Source organism: Coenobita brevimanus, chromosome 80, assembly GCF_032717465.1.
Source record: "Coenobita brevimanus isolate Jiangsu-jjx chromosome 80, ASM3271746v2, whole genome shotgun sequence".
Taxonomy (NCBI): domain Eukaryota; kingdom Metazoa; phylum Arthropoda; class Malacostraca; order Decapoda; family Coenobitidae; genus Coenobita; species Coenobita brevimanus.
In genome coordinates this window covers 12,368,070-12,375,300 of record NC_137033.1, presented here as the reverse complement: position 1 = coordinate 12,375,300, position 7,231 = coordinate 12,368,070, and positions in this window count along the sequence as shown.

Below are 7,231 nucleotides of genomic sequence, written 5' to 3'. Positions count from 1 at the left end.
CTGGTGACCTATACCGAAATATTTTTCTTTCCGCCCTCTCCCTCAACATTTTCATTTTTCCCTTTAGTGTCGTTTCCAAATTGTTTTATCTGTACACTCCTCTTTCTTTTCAGAACGTCCCTATCATTATTTCTCTCAGCTGTAATTCAGTATTTTCTCTTATTTCCTCTCCCCTTTCCTCCTTCCTTCCTCTGCTTTTCGTCTATCATTTCCCCACCTATTCCCCCTTCTCCCTCCTCCTTTTGTCTATTTTTCTCTCGCTTATCCATTCCCTTGTTGTGTCTATAACTTTCTTCTTCATTCTTTGATGTTTCCTTCCTTCATCCCACAACCTTGCTCCCTCACCCTCGATTTCACGTCCTCCTTCCTTCCTCTAGTGATATTTTCCTCCCCCTCCCTTTTTACTTGATTTTTCACCAGAGTTCCTCTCCCCTTCCTCAGTCTGTTTTCTTTTCTTCTCTCTCGTTTACCTTCCCTCCATTTTTCGACCAACATTTTACTAACATCCTCCTCGCAGCACCACTTAACACCGTCTTCTTAAAAGCTTTCCTTCTTTGTCCTTCCTTTTTTCTCCTCTCTTTCTCTCTCATTTTCTCACTCCATCATCTTGCTTTTCTCCTCTAGAATTTACATAGCAGACATCTAAGAGTCTCGTTACCTCCACTGTGCCTAAGATTCTGTATTAATTATGGCGAAAGTTACTCTCGACTCATTAGCTCACCTTATCTCCTTCATTTTCCCTTCTCTTAGGCTTCTTCAAACATTCCTCAGGCTTCACAATTACCTGAAAATTTGCAGTGTGTTCTCCTCTTGCAAGTATGAAAATGTTACGGCGAAAAGTACTAAAAATACTTTACTGTAACAGGCCAAACACTCAACTGGAAACAACATACACAACAGGTATAATAATAATAATAATAATAATAATAATAATAATAATAATAATAATGATGATGATGATGGTTATTATTATTATTATATTATCATTATCATCATCATCATCATCGCCCCGTGCCATCTCACTACAGGAATAAGACCTTTCATTAATTAATCAGCCAAACTAATTGGTTAATAGTTTGTTCCACAATAGCCAGTCATGTTTATTGAGCTCACTCCTGTACCCACTTTCCTTCCTCGATATTCCGTTCCTTCATTCACATGTATTGGTTGGGCCTTTGGCTTTTTATGAGATGTGAGCTTATTTCTCTAAAACTCTACTCCCACTGCTTTCAATATTTCTTTGGTAACATGCGGGGACTTTGTACACTCTGGCGCTATCACTTGGTTTTCACAGCATATTCAGTCTTGATGGCATTTACAGGTAAGTAGTTTCAAATAACAAGAAAGAAATCCACTGTGTTACTGAAAATTTATCTTCATTATTTATTCGTCAGGAATCAAGTCACCAGTTATAATTTCTTTCTTTTTCTTTTTTTCTTTTTTTTCATTATTGTCTACATACTAATTGATGGTAATGCACCTAGCTGTTGTTTTGACGAGTAATGACGTTACGTTCACATGGGAACACACTCCCCTAAAATGCTTCGGTCCATTACTTATTACATTAACACGCACACACATATTGCCCTCGACGCACAGCAGCCCCGAACACACACTAGGTTGCTTTGATGTTAAAGAACCTTTATGGAAAAGAACGTCACTTTGCAACACACAGGGACATTCTGGGTACACTAGTAATTGTCCCCAGCGCTACACAAGGCTGCTGATGAGGACCCGTATGGCGTGGGCAGTGCTGTACAAAAGTGTGGTCTCTTAATTTTCGTCAGCAGCGGTATAGGGCAACAGCCACTGAAAGTATTGGCCTTGCTACATTGCCCTTATGTTTCCAATGGTGTTATTTTAATTTCCTTGTACAGTATGGCTAAAGACAGATGATTATATTTAGTTCTGGGTAATCCCTATGAGACGAGGGCTTATAAAGTCACCCACTAACCATTTCTTCATCACTGAAGTATTCGCACTTAGGAATATACAGCAAATTCTTTTAGTTAATATCAAATGAAAACTACATTCTGTCATTGGAAATCCCTATCAGACAAAGAAGTTCGATGTGCCATTGTATACTCTCCACTATGGTATTTTATGCGGGCTAACCTTTCTTTCAGCCAAATGATAGTTATTTTAATCCGAAAATAAATATATTTTGGTGTTCGGTACCGTAGTGAATGGTGAGTGGGAGAATGACAGTATTAGTTTGTGTCAGTGTGTGTGTGTGTGTGTGTGTGTGTGTGTGTGTGTGTGTGTGTGTGTGTGTGTGTGTGTGTGTGTGTGTGTGTGTGTGTGTGTGTGTGTGTGTGTGTGTGTGTGTGTGTGTGTGTGTGTGAGAGAGAGAGAGAGAGAGAGCAGTAGGTGGAAGCCAATGGTGAAAGAGAATAATAAAGACTAGCCACAGACACAGGAGTTTTCAATACAGTACCAATGATAGACAAGAAGTGTGTATGAAATGTGGTGAAATGGACAAATTTGCATTAAGAAAGGTGCTATTTACCTGGAGTCTCTCTGGTCGAAGTGATAGTGAGAGTACTATGAATGAAAAAAGAGGGAAATTCACGCTGGGGAGAAGAGAGGTAAGAGACTGGAAAAGAGGAAGAAGAATAAGGTTTTTTCTGTTTGCCTCTCGACTCCACAAGGGTCATGAAGTCAGATAATTAAAGTTTGTTAAGCCTGGAGTCTCTTTGGTGGATGTGGTAATGAGTGTCCCATGAATAGAGACAAGAGGAATTCATGTTGGTGAGAAGTGGGGTAAGAGAGTGGAAGAGAGGAAGAAGAGATTTTTTTTTTTTTCTGTGTGCCTTTCAACTCCACAAGGGTCATGAAGCCAAACATTTAGAGTTTGTTAAGCCTGCAGTCTCATGATTAGAAACAAAAGGAATTCATGTTGAGGAGGGGAGGGGTAAGAGAATAGACACGAGGAAGAAGAAGACGGCTTTGATATGTGCCTTTCTACTTCACAAGGGTGATAAGGCTTGTAATTAAAGTTAAAATCCCTAGCCTCCTCTAGAACACAACAGGAAACAATCTATTTTACACCCATAGCTCCAGTTGTTCTACGGGGGGATGAGAGACAACAGGGTAAGAGAGTAACATATGACACGACGGGGGAAGGGAGGACTGAGTGGTGAGTGAAGTAGGTGGAATGGACAGGTGTGGTATGCGAAGATGAAGGGGGGACTTGGCAGGGACGTTGAAGAGGAGATTGAGGAACTGGGTGGGTAGGGGGGATTTCATGGTTAGGGTTAGGGTTTGGCAAAAATTGGGAGTCTTTCTTAACGAGTTTGGGACAGTTGAGAGGCATAAATCTACCTTTTGTTTTCTTTTTCCCTCTTCCGGGGAAATGGGGGAGGAAGGGAGAAGGTAATGAGGAGGAAATGGAACAGACTGGTGTGAAGTGGAATGAGATGAGCAAGGAGGTGGGGTGAGGAAAGAAGGAAGGTGAGGTTAGGGGAGGAAAAGGATGGGGTGAGGAAAAGAGGGGTGTGTGTGGTGAGAAAAGAAGGGATGTAAGTGGGGTAAGGGAAGGAGGAAAGTGGGGTAAGGAGAGGAAGGGGGTGGGGTGAGGAAAGAAGGGGATATGTGGTGAAGAAAGGAGAGAGTTGGGATAAGGGAGGGAGGGAAATGGGAAGGAGAGGAGGGTGGCAGGGCAAGGAGACGAAGGACTTGGGGTGAAGAAAAGAGGGACATACTGAGTGAAATGACTGGACCGGATGGGAGAACAGAAAAGAGAGACTGAGTAATGATAGGTAGAACTCACGAAAGGAGAGACTTACTGTGAAGCAGGAGGAAGTATTTGCAGTATAAGTTCCAGGTTTCTTTTAAGTGTTACATACGAAGCCCTGAAGTTACCGGTGTAGGGGGTTCCTTTCACTCTTGTCTCTGTTCCTATGGCCAGCTGTTCCTTTATAACTTTAAGTCTTCTTCTCTGTTTCATTTCACATTTATAAGAATAACCACGTTTATGATAGTCTGTCACAGTTTTCTGTATCGCTGTTTATTTTAGCTGTGTGTTAAATTCTTCAAAAATATGTACAGTATGTCGGCTTGGTTTTAATGATTTTTCCCCTGTTTGCGTAAAACACAGTAATATAATGTCACACACACACGCACGCACGCACGCACGCACGCACGCACGCACGCACGCACACACGCACACACACACACACACACACACACACACACACACACACACACACACACACACACACACACACACACACACAGACTGCATCCCGGAATCAACACTAATTGGTTAAGTCCCAAAGAGCATTAAACGAGTCGCTGTCACCGCCTCCTCCCTCGCAGACCAGTGAAACGGTTCGGGAAGTTGATGATCTCGTCCACAACCAGGGGCTGTGGTTATGAAAAACTTTAATCTCTAAAATTTATCTTTTGAGAGACATCACTATTAATAATTTATACTCCATCATGTTCAGGGCAAAGGTTTCGCATAGATTCAGCATCAGGGAATTTACATGTGCTAATTCGAGACGTGATTCATGCATGGCTTCATTGATGGCAGCGCTGATATGAGGGAGCGGAATTTTTATGTCCTGCTTCATTAGCACCTGATATTCGTTATAATTTTTCGTCTACGCATTTCCGATATCCCCAGTAGTTTGCCAAATGCTTTATAGTTGCATTTCTTTTGGTTCAAGATTCGGCTGAGAATAAAATCTAAGTATCGTCAGTTTAGGCAAGAAGTGGTGGAGATAACTGAAGCTGATATTAACTCCAATTAAAAGAAGTTGATAGGAGGTAGACTGCAGGAGTGGAAGTAACGATAGAAGCCAGAAACGAAGCAAGTTAACGAAGGACGAATGATTATACGAGAAAATAGTAAAAAAAAAAAAAAAGAAAAGAAATAGTGGAATGTGACAAGGATATGGATGTACGATCGTGTATATATATATATATATATATATATATATATATATATATATATATATATATATATATATATATATATATATATATATATATATATATATATAACCTGACAGAGAGAAAAAAAGAGAAAAGGTCGAAAATGGCAGCATGTATGGTGACAGGAGATTAGGGTTGGTGACCATAGGGTGCAGAAAGCAAAAAGTGTTAATGATAGAGGTAGGGTTGGGAAAGGTTGCCCGAAAAAAGACTTGGGACGAGGTCATTCAGTGTGACCTCTGGGATAAGGGATTGAATAGGGATGCTGCCAGAGATCGAGCAGCACGGACAGCCGCCATCTGGGGATCAAGGCCAACGCATGCAAGCATGTTGGAACATTCAAAAACCAATGAACGAGCCATAGGATGGAATTAGAGGACGAAATGAGGGTGTCTGAGAGAGAGAGAGAGAGAGAGAGAGAGAGAGAGAGAGAGAGAGAGAGAGAGAGAGAGAGAGGGTTGGATCATGATACTCTAAAACGCTTTCTTAATATTGCAGTCAGCATTATCAACTCGGGATTTGTTAGGTAAGGCCAAGCTCGCAAGTGTTGTCTGGGGGAGGCAGTAGAGTGGGGGTAAAGAGCAGGGGCATGTGGGGATGGATGACAGTCCTGGCGAAGTGGGAGGAGGGGGAGGGATTTGGGGGATAAGTGGGAGGGTCATGTGGGGGTGTGGAGGGGGGAAGGATGGATGACCGAGATTAAAGCCCCGAAGTGAACCAAATCGTGGACCAGGAAGTATGAGGATCTGCTTTTGTGTGTGTGTGTGTGTGTGTGTGTGTGTGTGTGTGTGTGTGTGAAGTGATATTCAGTTTTTAACCTCTCTAATATAATTCATTATGTAAGTGGCGACTCTGGCAGTTGAGAACACTTGTGAAAACGAAAAAAAAAAAAAATATATTCTGCGCCAAAATGAAAAAAATATTTATACATTCTTTAAAAAAAACAGGCGAATGAGATAAATAATTGAGTTTAATATGGAGAAAGACGACAAACTGGAAATTAGTTTAAGACAAAACTGTAGTAACGGTAGCAAAAAAGAATAAAAGAGGATCTGACAGCGAAAGCATAATAGACTCATCTATTTATGTTAAAGGACCGTATTCTCGTAAAAGGAAAAGCCACCCTGCCACTTCTTTCTTATTTATTTTTGCTTCTGACACGGTGCCGGAGAGGGACGCCTTCATGTGGTGGCATCGATATAACCAGGTGACTCAACTGCCTAGTTATACAAGCGTCCCTCAACTGCTTTGCTGTCACATAAAAAGAGGATGGTGGGCGGGAGAAGAAGGGCAATTTAAGTCTTCAGTATACTGGGTTCACGTTTCAGATGAACCTGAGGCAACAACAACGACAACAACAGCAACAGTAATAACTACTACTACAACAACAACTACTACCACTACTACTGCTACTTGTCCTACTACTACTACTACCTCTACTACTGCTACTTGTCCTACTACTACTACTACCTCTACTACTACTACTACTACTACTATTACTGCTGCTGCTGCTGCTGCTGCTGCATTTGACATATTAATATTCTGTATGCTTCTTATACATTTAATGTTAGTAAGAAGACATAATTATATATAAAAGAACATAGACGTGTAATACGCAACACAGCTAGCAACAGAAACAGTGGAAGAAAGCCTCCTATCCGGAAAGGTTATTATGAACTTGACTAATACAAAGGGGCTGCTGAGGTAGTATGATGCAGTGTGTGTAGAATCTTTGTGATTAAGATTTCGGGGAAGAGGAGGTATGAGATGAATGGGCTTAAACATCCATAGATCTAAAAGAAAGTGATAGAAATGGAAAAATACAAAGAAAAAGGAGAAAAGAATATTAAGAAAATGGACGAGTAAAGGTTAGGTTGCTTATAATGATGGAAAACAGTATAAAAATTATGCAGCGAAAGTTTACAAGCCTGATCACTTAGGGTATTAAGGCGATAAATATGGTAGTAATAATGATGATGATAACTGACGATGGAGAGGAGGACAGCTGTGACCTAGAACTGGACAAAAACAGACGGTGAAGATAATACTCCTGAATGAAATTGGAAGAAAAAGGAAGAGAAAATGCTGCAGCTAAAGACGGCCATTAACTTCGCCGCTAAATCTTTATCACTGCTAATGACGCTAAAGTCAATCAGGCCAAAGCAAGTAATCTTCGGAACTGCGAATCAATTAAGGGAGGATGGAGAAGGAGGGGAGAGGGAGTGTTGTGGAGGGAGAAGGATGTGAAAGAAAGGGTTGTGGAGGGAGAAGGATGTGAGAGAAAAGGTTG